The sequence below is a fragment of the Bactrocera dorsalis genome, chromosome 6 (genome assembly GCF_023373825.1).
Source record: "Bactrocera dorsalis isolate Fly_Bdor chromosome 6, ASM2337382v1, whole genome shotgun sequence".
NCBI lineage: Eukaryota > Metazoa > Arthropoda > Insecta > Diptera > Tephritidae > Bactrocera > Bactrocera dorsalis.
The window spans coordinates 27,836,199-27,856,269 of NC_064308.1; the positions used below are offsets into that span (position 1 = coordinate 27,836,199).

The 20,071-nt window shown below is 32.9% G+C and overlaps 2 protein-coding genes across 23 annotated transcripts in view; one reads left to right on the forward strand and one right to left on the reverse strand.

Moving 5' to 3' along the window:
• LOC105233049 (calcium/calmodulin-dependent protein kinase type II alpha chain) overlaps positions 1-20,071 on the reverse strand; it is a 417,125-nt gene that overhangs the window by 383,715 nt on the left and 13,339 nt on the right. Inside the window, exon 2 of one of the 22 annotated variants that reach the window (XM_049460535.1) lies at positions 13,900-14,074. The exons of the other annotated variants lie outside the window; for them this stretch is intronic. The gene's annotated coding sequence lies outside the window, so the exon portion shown is untranslated. The remainder of the gene's footprint in view (positions 1-13,899; positions 14,075-20,071) is intronic. 22 annotated transcript variants of the gene reach the window in all.
• Positions 1-20,071, forward strand: part of LOC105224889 (ankyrin-3) — a 610,175-nt gene that overhangs the window by 134,354 nt on the left and 455,750 nt on the right. The window lies entirely within an intron of this gene.

Sequence of the window (20,071 nt, forward strand, 5' to 3'; positions counted from 1 at the left end):
CGACGTAAAAGAGGAACTCATCCGGAACTTCGGGGTAAAGGAGAGCTACAGGAGTCTGTACCACCAGGCCATCAACGTTAAGCACTACAATGTAAGTGAATATTTTGTAAAATTAAGGGATATTTTATATAAAACTAATATTAAGTATGAATTTGATAGTGAAAAACCCATAGCCTTTTCACCGGAAGCCAACGAGGCATTTTTTCTAAAAACCTTCTTAAACGGAATTAATCCTCATTTGGCCTCCATAATTTTGAGTAGGGATATTAGAAAACTAAGGGAAGCTTTTTATTGCTTAGAGGATACTGGATTAATCCAGCAAAATAAAAATAAATATAGTAACTATGGGCAGCGTTATTACCCCTCACAAAATAATTACGATTCAAACAATAGGGTACATGCTAGTAATCCTCAGCCTTCTTTTCCAACGCAACAACGTTTTTGGGGAAATAATAGTAGAATGAGTAATAATAATATTAACCCGCAACAAGCATCACGAAATAGCTATTCACAACAGAGTAGGAATAGCAATAGAAGTCAAAGGCCTGTGCCCATGGAAGTAGACCATATGGATTACAATCAGGGCGAAAATTTTCGGTCACCAGCCCGGGGGAGGAGCTACCAATAGTAGAACTAACTATAGGTAGAAATAGATTGAAGTGTTTAATCGACACCGGTTCAACAACTTCAGTTTTAAATAGTAAAGTAGATTTAGGATTTAGGAAAAATAAATTAGAAAATCCCACTAGATTAAAAACAATGAGTGGTGAATTTTTCATTACTGAAGAAGTGAAAACTCCCTTGCCTACGGAATTCAATAGTGAAAACATCGTGCATTGGCATTTAACACCATTTTTTAATAGAAAATTCGACTGCTTAATAGGGCAGAATATTTTGAGACCATTAAACGCAATAATTAATTTTGAAAAAAATCACATTTATGTTAATGGCTATAAAATTAAATTTTTAAATCCATGCCCGTTTGTTAAGGAAGAAATTCATTCAATTGAACCCATTGAGAAAGACTTTTCAATCCTAGAAAGGCCCGATATGAATACTGTAGAAAGGAAAATGTTAAAGGAAATACTACGAAAAAATAATGACCTTATATTTAGAGAAAATGAACAGCTAACCTATGCTCATGAAGTACAACATGAAATCGTTACAACAACTGAAAAGCCTGTATATTTAAAAATTTATAAATACCCTCAAATACACGAGGAGGAGATAACCAAACAAATTAAAGAAATGCTGGACCAGGGAATAATTAAAGAAAGCTGCTCCCCATACAATTCACCACTTTGGATTGTCCCAAAAAAAATGGATAATTCTGGTAAAAAGAAATGGAGAATAGGAATAGATTACAGGGCTCTAAATGAAACAACTATATCTGATAAATTCCCAATTCCAAATACAGATAGCATATCTGGAAAATTAGGTCAAACAACATATTTTACGACAGTTGCTCTAGCCAAAGGTTTCCATCAAATTCTTATAAAAGAATGTGATAGGAAAAAAACTGCATTTTCTACACCGTTAGGTCATTATGAATTCATAAGAATGCCATTTGATCTAAAGAACGGCCCAGCCACTTTCCAAAGATTAATGAACTCTGTCTTAAGAGAATACATTAATAAAATATGCGTTGTTTATTTAGATGACATTCTCATATTTAATTCCTCTCTTCAAGAACACAAGGAAAGTATAGAAAAAGTTTTTAAAAAATTAAGAGAACACTGTTTAAAAATTCAAATCGATAAATGCAATTTTTTTGCTAAGACTACTGAATATCTTGGTCACATTCTAACTACAGAAGGATTTAAACCGAATCCTAATAAAATAGAAGCAATTCAAAAATTAAAGCTTCCTGAAACAGTGAAGCAAATTAAATCTTTCTTAGGAGCAACAGGATATTATAGGAAATTCATTAAAGATTACGATAAAATTGCTATTGGCATGACAAAATTTCTTAAAAAGGGAGTTCGTATTAATATTAAAGATCAACAATTTATAGCCGCTTTTTATACACTAAAAAGACTTTTGGTTAACGATCCACTATTAAAATATCCCAATTTCGAAAAGAAATTTAAAGTTGCAATTGATGCTACCATTTTTGCAATTGGTGCCGTATTAATGCAAGATGGCCATCCCATTTGCTATGCTAGCAGGACACTTAATGAACACGAGAAGAGATATAGCACAACAGAAAAGGAACTCTTAGCCATCGTTTGGGCAGTTAATTATTTTAGACCCTACATTTGTGGTAGGCAATTCGATCTTTTAACAGATCATTTACCACTTAAGTGGTTACAAACAAAATATAAAGGAAAAGACATAAATCCTCGATTACAAAGGTGGTTTCTGAAACTTGGAGAATACGATATATGTATTCAATATATAAAAGGCAAAGAAAATACATTGGCCGACTTTCTTAGCAGATTAGATGTAGATTCTGGAGAAATCTGCCTCCTAAATCAAACTTCTGAAGAAGATGATAACATGAGTACAGCAGCTACAATTCACTCTCAATTAGAAGAATTAAATGACCATATCCCTACACTTGAATCTGTCATCAATCGTTTTCAGACTCAAATTATTTTATGTGAACATAAAGTAAGAGACACTGAAAAAATAGGTAAAAATCTTAAGATTTACATAAGCCAAGATGACATTAATAGCGAATACATGGTAGACATCTTAAGGACACATGTTAAAACTAAAAAAGCGGGAATTTTTTCAGAAATAGCTGACTCCGAATACAACAAAGTTCAACTAAAATTAATCAAAATATTTGGCAGTAGCATCAAATTCTTTAAATGTTTATTTCATGCCAAAGACTTGTCAGATGAAACAGAGGCATATCGGTACATTTCAAAGTACCACAAATAAGAAACTGGGCATGCTGGCATAAATGAAAATTATAATGGTTTAAAACACCTTATATATATTAAAAAACTAAATGAGTTAATACAAAAATATATAAACAATTGCGATATATGTAATAAAGTAAAGTATGACAGAAATACGTTGAAACCTAAGTTTCACATAACACAAACTCCTACTGAAATTAATGATATTGTTCATGTTGATACTTTTACATTCCTAAAGCAAACTTTCATGACAACTATAGATAAATTCTCAAAATTTGCAATGGCATTGCCTTTGGAAAACAGAAATAGTTTGACTATTGTTGAAAAACTTAGACAATATGTTTCTATTAAAGGAAAGCCAAGAAAAATTATAGCTGATAATGAATTTAATAACGTTAATGTTAAGGATTTTTTTAACATAGAAAATATAGAGGTTCATTTTACCAAGCCAAATAGTCATACAGGGAATTCGGATATAGAACGTTTTCATAATACAATTAGCGAAAAACTTAGAGTTGCTGAATTAGAATATAGGACTCTCTCAGTTCAAGAAAAAATGTTTAGATGTTTATAACAAATCGATTCATTCGGTAACTAAGGAAAAACCAATTTACATAGAAAATGGGAACGTAAATAAAGAAATAATATTCAAAAAATTAAAAGAAACAAAAGAAAACAATATTAAAAAACTTAATGAAAAAAGAGAAAATGTTGTAATAAATAAAGAAGAAGCATTTGTTAAGAATTATGTAGCAGTACGTCATAAGAACGCACCACGATATAGGAAACTTAAACTAGATAATGTACATACAACCAATATTAAAAGAGACAATAAATTTGCAGATCAACTGGACACTAATATTTTTGATACTAATAACAATGGCTCCAACAGCAACGTCCATTTTAACCATCCAACCGATTCATGAAAACAGCGGATATGTGGAAATTAGTACATCCAAAACGGAAATTGTAGTTTCATCAGAATTTATAATACACGCCATAGACCCTTATGAAATTTTATATTTAATTAACAACATGACTTTTAATACAAATCTCTTGAGGCCATTACATCGCGATTTACTTAGGAATGAACTCTTAATCCTTAAAACAAAAGTCAAAACCTTAATACCTAAATCTAGTGGGAATAGGCATAAAAGAGGATTATTTAATTTGGTTGGGACAATGAATAAATATTTATTTGGAACAATGGATGACATAGATAGAAAGGATATTGAGGATCACTTAAAGTTTATTGATCAAAATATGCACAATTCTATTACAACCTTAAACCAAAAAGTTAAAATAAATAAATATTTTGAAAAAACATTTAAATATTTAAAAACAACAATAGAACAAGACAGGGAAAAAATACTAGATTATGAAAGAGGAAATGATAAAATTCTAAAGGATGCTGCATTAAACAACATGTTTAACGAGCAAATCTTTAGAATACATGTCCTTAAAGAAAAAATTGATCATATTCAAGATAGCATTGCAGCCGCCAAACATGGATTATTACATCCAGGAATTTTGACAAGTGAAGAAGTTGATATATACGAAATAGACCTATTTAAGTTGCAACATTTAAAAATGTGTACAATTCAGTATGCAGAAAAACTGCTCCTTTTAATAGTAAAGGAACCACGAAATTTTAGCACAGTTCAATTAAAAGTTATTCAGCCCATTTCAAATGAACAAATGAGAGAAATTACTTCCGTTTCAGAAACAGTTTTTAATTACAATAATAAAACTTACACATATGAAAAAGACAAAACACTTAATGAATTAAAAACTTCAAAACATTGTATTTTTACAAAAACATGTCTATTAAGTAAGAACGAAATAACAGAAATAATTGAAATTGACGATGAAACATTAATATTAAAAAATTTGAAAAATACTAAGCTAGTACAAGATTGTGATCACAGGAAAGTAATACTGGAAGGAAATTATTTAATACACTACCAAAATTGTACACTAGAAATTAACAATCAAATTTTCTCTAATAAGGTAAAAATATTCCAACAAAGATTTTACTTTCCTGTAAATGAAGAAACTAATTTTACAAATAAAATTTCATTTGAAGAAATGAGACTGAAACATTTAAAGAACATAGCAAAAATAGAAGAACTTAAGTACCATAAGAAAATTAATTATTCAATTTCATTTGTAAATTTTATTATTACTTTACTTTTAATAAGCCTTCTCTTGTATATGTTAAGAAAACAAAAACAAATGCGAGTAGAAATTGTAAACAAACCTCAGGAGAGTTTTGTATCTAAGGGGGGAGGAGTTAAGCTCTGAACACATAAGGACGACAGACGACAAACGACATCTGTCAAATATTACACACGTTCTTATGGACACTTATTTTGACGAAATCTTTGAAATAAAGACACACATTTTTCTGACACTCTAAAGAGCCGGTCGTATAAAATTGTTTTCATAATTCAAAATGGTTGGAAGAAGTCATAGTCTTCCCAACACGTAGTTAAGTAATAGTGACTAAGTGAAAAGAAGTGTAGTTGACTAAAAGGTTGGACTAAGAAGACATAGTCTTCCCAACGAGTAATAGTGACTAAACGGAAAAAAATATATAATAAAATAAAATCCTTTTTAAAAAACTAAAATAAAAAGTTTTTTATTAACTGATATGACGTGCACACGGCACCAATATGAAACAACCAATCAGAAGCCGACACCACATCTTTTAGACTGATACCCATATTTTATATAAAGCATAACAAACAAACTCCCATGTTTGTAGTTTTGTATTGATTATACATCATTATACATGTTGTGAACATTTTATTAATATCAAATGAAGAAATAGTCCCTCACAGGGTTTAAAATTATTTTTTAACAAAATCCTTCTGTAAATCGGTCTTAAAAGGACAACGAACCTTAGATTCGCCCCCTTCATAGAAGGATAGATCAACAATCTCATGGAGGGTAATGTAAAGAAGTTATGAAGTGAAATAACAAATTAAACCAACAGTGTACCTTCCATTCAGCAGAGGAGATAGATCTGAATATGTTCAAGATATTAGCACAATTCAATGGAGACAAAAATGAATACAAATATGAATATAGAGATAACAACACAAAATCAAATTTCGACGAAATAATAGATCACCGGGACGACAACTTTGCTGAAGAGATACCATCATATATCCTCGAAACCGAAATGATGAAATTAAAGCAAGGAAATCAAAAGTGATTCAAGCACTTAACTCAGCTCTATCCAAGATGGGCATGACCCACAGCAATGAATATGTAGCACAAGTAATGAGCAATGAACTCCAGTCCTAAGCAGTTAGAACATTCATCGCAGAAATCAACATTGCACCCACCAAGAACGCAATCTACTCTAGAAGAAGCCCACAAGAATGAATATGTAGCGCAAGCAATGAACAATGAACTCCAGTCCAAAGCAGCTAGAACATTCATCGCAGGAATCAACAGTGCACCCATCAAGAACGCACTCTACTCTAGAAGATGCGCTACATTAGGAGAATTACCAGAAGCATATAGTGTCGCCAAAGCCATGGAGCACCACATCGAGTAGCAAGGGTTAGACTACAGATCCCTGAAAATTTAGGCTCCAGAAAGGTACCAACCGCTTGGCCATCAATTTAATCCTATGCTAAGGAATCAACCGAAGCGAGAGCCTATGGAAGTATATTCATCTGCCCAGTATAGAAGACCAACGTATCATCGTCCACATGAGAACAATGCGCTTCAGCAGCCGCCACCACAGCCTCAACACCAGACATCTCGTTTTCCGAATCCATGCAAGAATCCGATCGATCACTTCAGGAAAAGGAATCGCAAAGAATCGTTCTAGCAAGCAACAACCAAGGATCGCAAACTGAACCAGATAATCAGAGATCAATAGAACAACGACTTAATGTATGGAGAAGTAGGCACCGATGATTATCAAGCATTTTTTATAATGCGTTACCCACTCTCCAACTTTCATCTCCTGATGGTAATCAAGTATACGTATATATTAATGTACACAGGATCAGAAGACAATTATGTAAGTACTAAATATCCGTATGCTAAAAGTAATAAAATTACAAAAACCAGTGAATACAAAGATAGCACATGGTAATTCAATTGTAATCCCCAAAAGGGAAGTAAATTATTAGGATTCGACATGGAATTTTTGGAGTTTAGGAAATTAAAAGATTTTGATTTTATAATAAGAATGAAAGGCTTAAAACAACTGAAAGCCACTATTGATGTAATAATTATTCATTAAACTTTACAAAACCACAATAGTCAAGACATTTAAATTACACAATAGGAGAGAAAGGATATGAGCAAAAATTAAAGAATTAATGTGTCCAAATAATAAAAAAATATTGATTGCCTACCGTATGTAACGACAGTAGAAGCAGAAATTAGGACCGAAACCAAGGAACTAGTCTGGATAAGATAATATCCTTATCCACGGACCGATAGGGGTTTTGTGGAAGAATAAATAACTAAAAAATAAAATTATACAGTCAAGTAAAGATCCGTACAACTCACTAATCTGGACTGTATCTAAGAAAGGAACAAAGGAATCCGGGAAAGCTAAAATGAGATGGTGATTGACTTCCAAAAATTGAACAAAGTAACCAACACAAATAGATATCCAATTCCAGATATAACAATAATTTTGCAATACCTAGGAACAACTAATTATTTCACTATACTTGATTTAGAATTAGGCTTCCACCAGATTAGAATCGGAGAACAAGATAGAGAAAGGACTGAATTTTCAATTACCATCGCGAAACACGAATTCCCCTGTTTACCATTCGGCTTGAAAAACGCACCCTCTATATTTCAAAGATGTGTAGATGATATCTTTAGACCGTATATAGATGTTGTTCTGATATATTCGACCACACCCCAACAACATTTGAAAGACATCACCAATATAATACAGACACTCCATAAGGCTAATAAGAAAATCTCAGACGAAAAGTCACATTTTTTTCAACGACAAACTAAGTTCCTTGCACATACATATAATAAAGACTGGCAGAATAACAGTAGATCCCAAGAAAAAAGAAGCAATAGACAGGTATAAGACCCCTGGTACATTGAAAAAACGTTGATCATTTTTGGGAATGACATCCTATTACATGAAATTTATTAAAAACTTTGCACAAATAACGAAGCCATCAACAATACATTTACGAGGGGAAAACGGCAATATATAAAAAATAAAAGTACGAATGTAAGAGTTACAGTAGATGAAGAGGTGACGATTTTTTAAAAAATAAATTAAAAGAACAAAAAGAATTGTAGCAACCAGATTTTGACAAAGAATTCGAACTGACAACTGATGCAAGTAATTATGCAATTTGAGCAGTACTAGCTCAGGGTAGGAATCCCATCGAATTTACAACACGTACGCTGATACAGACGGAGCAAAATTACTCCACGAATGGGAAAGAAATGCTCGTGATCGTGTGGTCATTACGTAAACTTAGAAATTACCTGTATGGTATTACAAATTTAACAATTTCACTGACCATCAGTCATTAATTTCTTCAATATCGGAAAAGAACCAAATTAAAACTTTGGAAAAATCAAATAAAAGAATACAGAGCGAAATTAAAATACAGACAAGTTAATGTAACCACAAATGAATCCATTCATTCTGCAGGGACCTCAGCACAGATAGGAATTAAAACTGTAACTGCCCCTGTAAGCCATGTCTAATACCGACCAGAATACTCCCGAATCAAGAAAGATTCATTGATCACTTCACAAATAAAATGACATTAAAAATAATAATTAGACCTACTGTCACTTCAGCGATTCACGCACAACCAGAAAGATAAAATTCATTATATTATAAACACAACATTTAATACAACTAAAAAGGTATTTTGTCAAAATCTATTAAAAGACATTATCATAGAGAAAGAAGGAGAAGAGATACTGAAACAGTCATTCAACGTATACCGCTCAAGTTTCCCTCGACGATATTAGAAATTACGCGAGCCCAAATAGCAAAAAATAAAACAACAGCCGTTGAAGAAATATTCACAGCAGTGAAGGAATACAATCGCACGATACATTTAGTGACAAATTACAGACCAGTTGATTTATTCTTTGAAAGCAGTAAAACAAGCGAAGTAAAAAACCTCATTGAAATACATCTAGATTATATGCTCAAATGCCACAAGAAAGGAAGAAAAAATAAGGTGTATTTATCAGGAGAAGAAGAATCGCCGCGAGAAGTTTACACGCCGACATATCAAGCAAACAGTGAGGACACGATTCTAACGAGCAAAGGGAGGGGTACACACAAAGACAACCTTCGCACAAACAAACCCAAAGATGAATCACATCCAGTTCCTCTTAAAAACAATCCTAATGTCCAGCACAACGGCTAAGAAAATAACTAGTCTACAGGACAAGAAATACGTTTTAACCGAATCAGACCCATCATACGTATACGAGAAGGAAGAGTACCTTTTCCACATGACAAATCTCACCGCTCTTTCCCTCGTATCATCAAATACAGGAAATTTTTCAAAAGCAAGGACGTATTAGACGAAACGCTTATAAATAGGATAGAGATTTTGAAAAGCCAACTAAAGTTAGTTAAAGACTACGATGATATGATTGAAATAAACGAAACATTGAATGATATAGTTAATAACAACAATTTACAAAAGAAAATAAATTATAGTTTCGAGAAGCTAATGAAGAAACTCAACATTAAAATGATACAATATAGAATCCCACTCCAGGAAGTTTATAAAGAATTACTCGATTTAACTATAACAATTAATTTTGCAAATAACGAAGATTTTTATTCAGCAGCAATAAATATCGAAGAAGTCGAAAGAATTATAAAGATTGAAGACATAAATATTCTTCTAATTAATATGTTAGAGCATACCACTATACACATCCTTCGAGTTGAAGATACATTTATTGTAGTTTATAAATATCCTATTGTAAACAAAGAAACGAAATTTCAAACTTTTAAAATTAATAGCATAATGTAATGGAAGATATATTTGTAAAAAAGGCCTAAGTAAATATTTTTGTAAAAAACAAAAAGAAAATAATTTTACACTTCCATTTTTAATAAACAAAGAAGCCTAATGTAATGTTATTCAGGAAACCAATATTCCATAAATAGATTGAGGTCAAGGTAATATAATTATAGATGGTACTCACTAAGTAAATAACTAAACCATCAGAGGAATAAATTTAATTCAATTTAATGATACCACAAGAATAGATTCCGAAATATACCACAATAAGGATCAAGAAGTTAGAGATTTCAAGGATACGTGAAAATACATGTACTAGAAGTTCTTGAAGCACAATCAATGTGTAAATTCGATAATATTCAAAAATTAAATAAATTAACAATTCCTTTTGAAGAACATGCTATCAGGTATTTTTATTTTTTTATATTAACATCATTGGTTAACAAAAATCAACTTATTGTGTCATGAACAGTGTTTATTATGTAAAAATTGCCACAAATGCAGAAAATAGGTACAGATTTTTTAATCACTTATAGTAGTTTTTTCCAATGAGAATTTTTGTTTAAAAAAAAAGTGAATTTCGACGGACAGGTTGCAACCCATTTATATAGTAGTTCAGTCACAATATCATTGTAATTGTCAGCTTTCACATTTCCTAGAAAATTTTTTAACAACGCTTTTAAAGGCACTCCAGGCTCGTATTTCAGTTTCACTGAGCAGTTCTTCAAATGTTTTATCTTTCATTAGTTCTCTTATTTGCGGACCCACAAATATGTCTTCCTTAATTTTTGCTACACTGACTCTTGGAAATTTTAGTTTCAGATACAAGAAACTACTCTCCGTTTCTGTTAATTGCCTTAACAAAATTCTTCATTAAACCCAATTTAATGTGCAATGGTGGTAGTAATACCTTTCTCTGCGATCAACTAGAGGTTCACTGGTAACGTTTTTTTTGTCCCGGAGTGAGTGCCTGACTTACTGGCCGCTGCTTCTGTACATAATAACAGTCTCTCGCACGGTTGTCCCATCCGCAAAGGTAGCAACAATATTTCGTATATCCTAGTTGCGTTCCGAGAAGAAGACTATTACTTTTAGGTCTCCACATTTTGCCCAACCATACTCATAATAACGGTTGTGCTCAAAAAGAAATCTCATATTCTCATATGATTCTTTCATATGAAACGCATGAGCCAAGGGCTCAGATGGATATTGGTTACCGGTATGAACAAATACTAAGTTTAGAGGAATCAATGAATAGACGCCTATCACGTGGATCATGTTTCTGTTCTAGTGCGTTAAACAAAAGATTAACTTGTGAACAGTATACTAGATTCCTTCTTGAAGCAAGCAACTTGTGAGGTCTTTCTGCCTTTTTGTTTTTTAGTAATATTTACATCACTTTGGAGAAGGTTCCAACAGTGGCGTAACTATACCGTTCGAGGCCCGTAGCAAATTCATCGATGCCCTCCCACTTCCCCAATATATAAAGAAGCTGAACCAACAACAATAGTATTTTTTATTTTATAATATTTATTTATACACTGTTATTTGTAAGAGTTAACTAATAAATCACTACGTGAAGTAGGTACATACAAACTTTATAATTATAATTTCTTGATTTTCTAATTATTCACTTTTAATTAAAGGTACCTAATTTAAAGTACATATTGAACTGAAATCACAATTTTATTTTAAGTACACAATTTTAATTATTAAAATTCCTTTTTTCGGACTTTCTGTTCAGCAAAAGTGTTATTGACATCATCAAAGTTCAAATTTCGGACCATAGAATTTTCGATGGATAGAATAGCCAAATTGCTTAACCTTTCTTGTCCCATAGAATTTCTTAAATAAGTTTTTATCAATTTCAGTTTTGAAAATGATCGCTCGGCACTAGCCGTAGTTACACGAATGGTGAGAAATAACAGAAATGCTGTGCACAAGCACACAGCAAAGCTTGAAGATATAAAATGATTCTTTATTATTAATAAGTCAAGTTCTCTTATAGAAGACGACCTTTCTATTTCGTGTTTAAAATAGGACCGAAAACTGAGAATTTCTTTGGAAAACGACATAGATATATCTTTTTTATATAAATGGACAAATGCTAAAGCCTTTTCCAATAAATTAGTATCATTCAAGTTTTGCAAAGTGGCAGCTGCAAAACACTAAAATTGGAAACAATTTCAATTCCAAGGAAACGCGATCTAAGTTGATTAATGATGATGTCTAATACACGATAGAATACGTTCACTTTAAACAAGCTTTCAAGATCTTGGAGACGTTCATCCTCACAAATTTCATCAAAATGACCTTTCACTTTTCTCTGACGAGTTTTAGGAAATTCGGGTTTATAGACCATTTAACTGCAATACTATTTGCTTCCGTTTTTAAATCTTCAAATTCATGTCGATACTTTTCAAGTTCTTCTAGACAGACTTGCAAACGCTTTGAAGCATTTGAAAGATCGATGGCTTTAGATTGAAGTGCTTTAGAAGCCGCGTCTATGGTTTGTAAGACTTTGCAATGGAAAACCAGCAACATAATAAAATTGTAGGTCTCTACCTTCTTCTTTAGCAAGATAGCTTCATTTCTCTCATCTGATTTGGAATTTGATAAAATGCTTTTTGTTAGCGCTTTTTGAACATCAACAAATCGAACCTTTAAAGCAAACATGGCATCAAAGCGTCCTGCCCATCTAGTTGGATTCATTGTTTTTAATGTTACTGAATTTGATGATACAACGGTTTCTCCTTTTTTGTTGTCAGATATAAAACTAGATAATAGATTCCATCCACTAATACTATGGCCAAAATAATTATAAATTTGTTGCACAGTTTCGAATAATGTTTGTATTTCTATGACCTCTTTTACTCCATCATTTACTACCAAGTTTAAATTATGAGCAGCACAATGGACATACACTGCATTTGGCTCTATATCTCTTATGAGTTCTTGAATTCCGCCATAAGTACTTTTCATGGTATTAGCTCCATCGTACCCTTGTCCACGGCACTTATTCAGAGAAATACTTTTGCCATTTATGGATTTTATTATCTGCTTGGACATTGCTAAGGCAGTTTGATCCTTAACCTCATGAATTCCTAAAAATGACTCTTTAATTACGAGCGCCTTTGGAGTTCCATTTTCATCTTTCTCGATTACACAGTAACGGTAAAGTTCACACATTTGATCTGTTTTGGAAATATCTAGAGTAGTATCAAACAAAATGGAATAAAACGGTGCGGGGACTATTTCATTTACCAGGGCATTTTCCACTTTTTTAACCAGAACAGCAATGAGCTCTTTTTGTATTTTTGGACTTAAGTATTTAATCTGGTCTTTAGGTTTGCTTAGCAACTCTTGTAAAATAGGATCGTATTTGGCTAATAACTCAACAATACTCAAAAAATTTCCTTTTGGACCAGAATCGTTGCCATATACCGTTTCTTTATGGCCACGAAAAGTTAAATTACAGGTTGAAAGAATCAGAGTAACATCAAGGAGTCTCGTGAGTACCTGGCGCCAAAAAAATTTTTCTCTCTTGATAATGGACTCTTGCTCTTCATCTAGTGTTCCATGTAACTGCCACTGTCGATGTACAAAACATGAATGCTAATGTTCTTTCGATGTCTCATGTCTTTCTATGGCTTCCACAATATGTTTCCAATCATCATAGCCTTCCATTCAAATATTTTGTATATTTTTAGACGCCCTATTTGCGAATAACCAAGATGGTTCACAATATGCTTTTTGAAGCAATAGAGAATAGGACAGCCACGTACAATCTAACTTTACGCCAGATTTAGAAACAGTGTAATAATATTTATTTAAGAAAGATCTATTATTACTATCCCTTAAAAAGGGGCCTTTTGGTTTACAGTGTCCGTTTTCGATCACAAACCGTTTTACTTGATCATTGAGTTCTTTAAAGTTACCTTTATCAGTAACATGCGGTAAAGATTTTAATTTTTCTATGTCCAAACATGAATCATTTAAAGATTTGCTCGTACCTGGTTGTGGTTGCTCTGAATCTAAATATTCACTGTTATCGGGCCCTGTGATATTGCCACTTCTTCTTGTATACTATCTTGATTATTAAAGTACTGACTTATTTTAGGTAACTTTTTATTTTGTTCTTCAGACTCCTTCTTTCGCTTTCGTTTTTCGCTTCCACTCTGATACTTTCTAGAACAAAACCGCAAAAAGTTTTTAATAATACTATAGTTTTTATTTATTGAAAAATCTACTTAATTGCTAACAAATGCCAAAAAAGCGACTGTAAAAATGTTTATAACGAAAGTCCACCGATTGTTCAAAGTTCAATTCAAGTGTCAAATTTTGTAAGTTTTGAAAGAACGATGAACATAGGTACCGAAATAGTTTTGGTGGTTGCGAATGTCAAAATAGTGAATTGATTTTGAAATGCGCGATGAGAATCATTATTTTAAATAATAATTTCGTAACTTGTGATTTCAAACTTTACTACCGATACCTACCGACGATGTAAATGCTTAATTTTATGCGTAGATTAAAAATTAAAATAATTGTAATAGTATAAATTATTTTAAATATTATAATAAAATTCTTACCGAGTAGACATTGTCAACCTATTTTCACAATTAACTAATTAAATATATCTTCACTTGCAACAAACAACCAATTCTTACAACAATAAACTGCTAATGCTTGCCAAGCATCAGCAAGTTTTACCAACATAAATTTTAAGCAGTGTTGCCGTTTGAGGAAGAAAAAAATACACCAAACTCATTTCAAAATTGCGCTAAATTTTAGCTGTGAATTTTTAATGGCAATAAGAGAAGATGTGCTTTTATGTGAATTTATTTAACCATTATTACATTTATCAAAAGCAACTAAATTAAATAACTGAATATCTTTCTGGTCATCATTACGTTCGGGTGCGATTGGTGTGCCTTCACCAGATGCCGTTTCTTTTTTTACAGTTTTAGTCATTTTCTTCAAACCGTGTTCAGGCAACATAAAAGTGTGGCATTTTTCTTAAGAACTTTCAGCTGATGACGTATCATTATAATTGAACTCTGTTAGTAAGATCAGAGACAGTCATAACATAACACTTTAATGTAAAAAAGAGACAAAATATTAAACGCATCAATAACATTGTGGTCGGGGAATACTAAATCCTTTGGGGAATTCCCAGCTCGTTATTTTCCTAACGTTTTACGGCTTGGCAATTAACTTAAATTTACGATCGTAAATAATTTTTTCAATTTTCTACTAGACTCCGAAAAATATTTTTTAGCGCATTGTAACGAGAAAAAAAGCGCTGAAGAGTCTAGAATTGCGCTATCTAGCGCGAAATGCGCTAAAACGGCAACACTGATTTTAATGGCGGCAGTATACCTAGTCTCAGCGAGACACCCTGAGACATGCCCAGTGAATATAAATATAAACCAATATACAAATTTTTGAGGTATGTTTGTCCACACATGTTTCCGAAATTATTACGAGTAATTGGATTTTGACCATTCTTTCTAAAACTGGGTTAAATTTTTTTTTACTAATGCATTGAAAGTTTAATACCTAGGTATATTTTTTTTAGTTGTGTATGCAACTAAAAAGGTAACAAATAAATTAAAGACAAAACTTTTTTTTTTACTTAAGTAATGTGTATGTGTAATAATAAATGTTGGGAATTGAGATTTCCTCTGACCGGGGGCCCCTTCGGGCCCGTGGCATTTTGCCGACTTGCCACCCTATAGTTACGCCACTGGGTTCCAACCTTTTAGTCTGGACGCTAAAGGTTCGGACTGCTATTTTGATAGGCTTAGATCTCGAACTAAGTCATTAAGTTCACCCTGTGAAATTAGATGCGGCGCTGTTGAACATCCTGGTAAATCAAATAAAGGATCGGCTGTCACTTCCTTTGCGGTTTCTGTAACAACGATTGAAGAGCTAGTCGATTCTAGTTCTTCATCGAGACTGCAAAATTGTGGTGCTTTTGGAATAGGAAGTTGTTTTAGCTTGACAAGTCTTAAAACTGATGGTATATTACTGTTTTTAACCGTATGTTTAGACTTCGGTTTTTTTTCATGGCTCTATTTACGCACTTCCTAGGTATTGTACCTAAAAATCTTAAACACAGTAATTTCAAAAACGTAAAAGAATGTGAACTCAAAAACGTTTTGCCATCCAAACATTTAACACGTAACCGAATCGGACACCGTTAGTCTACTGATAAATTTTGTAAAATAAAATGATCGTAAAATACGCTGTTTGCTTCAAACAAGCAGGTCAAAATCGGATAAATAATATATAATGAAATTTTATGTATTGTAAAGTCTAAAGCCGCAGGTTACAGAATATCTGTTGGTAATAGAAAAATTCTGTTTCAGATTTGACTTGAGCGATAAATATTAGAAACACATAAGAATTTTCATGTCACAAATTATGTGTCTATCAGTGTAATCACTGTAATAATGTTAGCATGAAGGGATTACATGAGTTTCAGTTTCAAAAAAGTTTCATTGCCTTATTAAATTCTATAACATCTCTATAATATTGTAATAAATTTTCAAGTTGATCCGACTAATAGTTTCGGAGATACAGCCTTGAAAAGGTGGACGCTCGAGGTCAGGTATAAGCTGAGGGCGCAGTAGGTAAAACGCAGCTCATCTATTGCTAGCCGTAATTCTTGTCCCTTTTTTCTTTATATAAAGTAAACTACTGGAAAATATTTCATTTGGTGATTTCTAAACTACGAAGTTCATTTTGGGGTTATAAGTGTTTGTTGTGAATTTTATTCGATAAAAAATGCCGTTTAAAGTGTCTGGATCCCAGATAACGGAAGGTGTTCCTAGAAAAGATAGACCTAAGAAGAGGAAACAATCGTTTAATCCAAAAAATCCTGAGGTAGATGATAATTCTTTCACGAGAACGTCGGCAAAAAAATTAAAAAGCAATGACAAACAGTACGTGCCAGAGGAAGCCACGCTGCAATATTCGATCATTGACTTTGCTCTGGCTTTTTCTACACTTTCGTGTTTTGTACGGTGTTCAAACATTATTGAAAGTGGAGGTGAAGAAAAATTTTGTAATAGAAAAATAAATTTTAAACAATGCTCCAAATTCGGTCTGGGATTTAAACTTGTGTTAGAATGTGAACGATGTATGCCAAAACATATTTTACCATGTCAACAAATTGGCAGAATGTTTTACAATATGTGGGTTCATCATGTCAAGGACCACATCTTTCAAGAAAGTCCTTCTCTGAGTTAAGTTCTGCGTATTTCCCTTATAAATAATCTGCGCATTTATACCAGCTATGTCAAGCAGAGTAAAAAATAGCCTCGTTGGCCATCTGCAAGTTTTGCGGGAAACTGAGTACGTTCCTTTCATCTGGTCGACGGTATCTACACCTCCCTTTGTTCTATTGTAAAACAATATTACTTCGGGTTTGTTATTATCATCGGACTCATTATTTAAATGGCCATCCGCATGAAGAGATGAAAGCATCAGTACGACTTTTTTATTTTTCTTCATTGGAATGTAGGAAACAAGAAGCTTGTTTTCGGCATATGCAACCATTGTATCTGGAGTTGGTCTTCCTTTACTTGTAATAAATTGTGGTGGAATTTCTTTTTTATTTTTTTGGATTGTTCCTACAATAGTGGTTCTATATTGTTTGTACAGCTCATCAGCTAAGGGAATAGAAACGAAATGATTGTCCATAGTTAAATTTCTTCCGGTATTTAAAATTGGTGCAGCGATTCTCTTTACGATATTGGCTGCTGTATTATCGAGCTGATAAGGGCCAGATGGCTGTTTACCACAATATACCTCCATTTTACAAGTGTAAAAAGTTCTTGCGTCGACTAATGCATTAATTTTTATGCCGTACTTTGCAGGTTTATTGGGAATATATACTCTAAACTTGCATCGCCCTCTAAACGATTCAAGCATTTCGTCAATAGTGCAGTATTCTCCAGAAGTATAACAGTCACCACAGGATTTGTTGAAGTTGTCAAATATTTCACGAAAAGCGGCTAAGTTATCAACTTCACTTCTAAGTGAACGTGAGTCAACGTCATCAAATCTAGTTACACGAATTAAAAACAGAAATCGTTTCAAGGACATGTGGCTTTGAAAACATCTGGAGCAGTGCCGTCTCTTTTAAATTTGCATGGTTCATTCTCTTTAACCCAGCCATGAATAAGATACCTATAAATGCATTTAACTCAACAGAATCTGTTGATTTATAATCTCTGGCACGTTCATATGCATCACTTATTTTTTCAATATATAAATTTGTATATCTGACAATTTTTGAGATCAATGAATCAGTCAGAAACAAAGCAAGGCATTGTATTGGTGTTTCTGCAGTTTTCGCAATGCTTTTCACACCTGGCAGATGCGTTATAATGTTGCACTGCCTAGTGCGAACATTAGGAACAGGACGACTAAGCGCCCATTTTGTGTTTTTACCTCTGCCCCAATAAAATGTGCGTTTTCCACGTGGGGCCTCCTCAAAACCGTTAAGGATTGATCAGTGTCAGTATTGTGATCACTATGAATGCTCTCGCAATCACTTTCAGGGAGAAAATGGTCATCGTCCTGTTCTAATTCTTCATCGGCTGAAACTTCTTCTAACCGCGACGTAATTTGTGATACATCCCCAGCACGGCAACAACGCTTGCTTTCCATTTTAATTACATACGAGTGCTAAAATTGATGCAAACCACCACTTTCAATGGGAAAACTTGAGCTATTGGCAAAGCAAAAAAAAACTTACGTAGTTTGTCGCGTAGTGAGCAAATTACCGCACTAAATAAACAGCCACCTATCAACACTTTAAAACAGGGATAATGGGATGCCCAACTTATTCCAGTGTGAGAGCGCCTCAAAATAAGCGTTTTTTATAACATTTTCCAGTATGGCCAGATCTAACAAAATAAAAATTTTTGGGCGTTTTAAATTAAAACACCCAACATTGAGTACGAATAAAATTTACTATGTAGTGGTTATTTATTATATGGAAAAACTATTTAAATCTTTTTAAAGTATATTAAAAGAACTGAATTTTGAACTTTAATACCCAATAAAAGGATTTCAGCTTTTTTTAGCTCTTAATCAATAAAGGTTTTTAATAAATTTCCATTGAAAATAATACTATGATGCATCACATTACAAAACGTTTCATCAAATACTTTTAAATTTCATAAATTTATTTAATTTTCATTGCTTAACATTTTTTATAAGTGGTCTTGAACGATGCAACAAATCCCTCCGTTTTCATATTTTATTGGTAAGATTTCAGTCCGGCCATCGCTCGTTTCCAATTGCTAAACGTCAAAACCTCCTCAATCCAGTCAACTGTCAAAGTTTAGGTGGTTTTGACGTTTAGAAATTGTTCTCTCACTTCCAGTGAGAAAGGAGTTGGGCATCTCATTATCTCTGCTTTAAAACATGCACTGATTACAGCGAGTGATTGTGAACAAGTGGAACACAACTTTGAGCGAAGGTACTGAGCGTAACAAGTGGGGCAATAACATAGAACATAGAAATTTTTTCAATTAAAAAATTGTGTGAGCAAAATGCTCATAGCGCGCCTTCTCTAGGGTTAAATAAAAACTCAAAACTTAGCCTAGACAACAAAGTGCTTTTATATAAATGCGGTCATAAAGTCGATTTGGATGTATGGCATTCAACTGTGGGGTACGACCTGTGCAATTAATATTGATATATTACAAAGGTTTCAATCGAAAATGCTTAGAACAATCACGTGTTCACCATGGTATCCCCATAAAGACCCTGGTATCCCTATGGTAAAGAAAGAAGTAGAAGACAGCAGAATTAAATAAATATCTAAGCTCTGAGATCACCCAAACTCTTTGGCTAATGCTTTGGTACATTCCGGTGATCAAACACGACTTAAAAGAAGAGATATGCCCGCGTATTAAAGAGCGACGCATCACAAAAACAGCTCAATCGCTTGCTTGAGCCTGTCTACTTTTTAAATAGATTTAGGATTTTATAACTTATTGTTAGGCTTTAAGAAAAAGCAGATCCAATAAATAAAATAATTAAAAAAAAAAATATATATATAGGTGTCGCTAAGATCGATAGTTACAATGACATAAGCGGTAAAATACAAAAATAGTAATGAAAATTAACAATTAAGTTCAGCATGACAAGATTGCATGAATT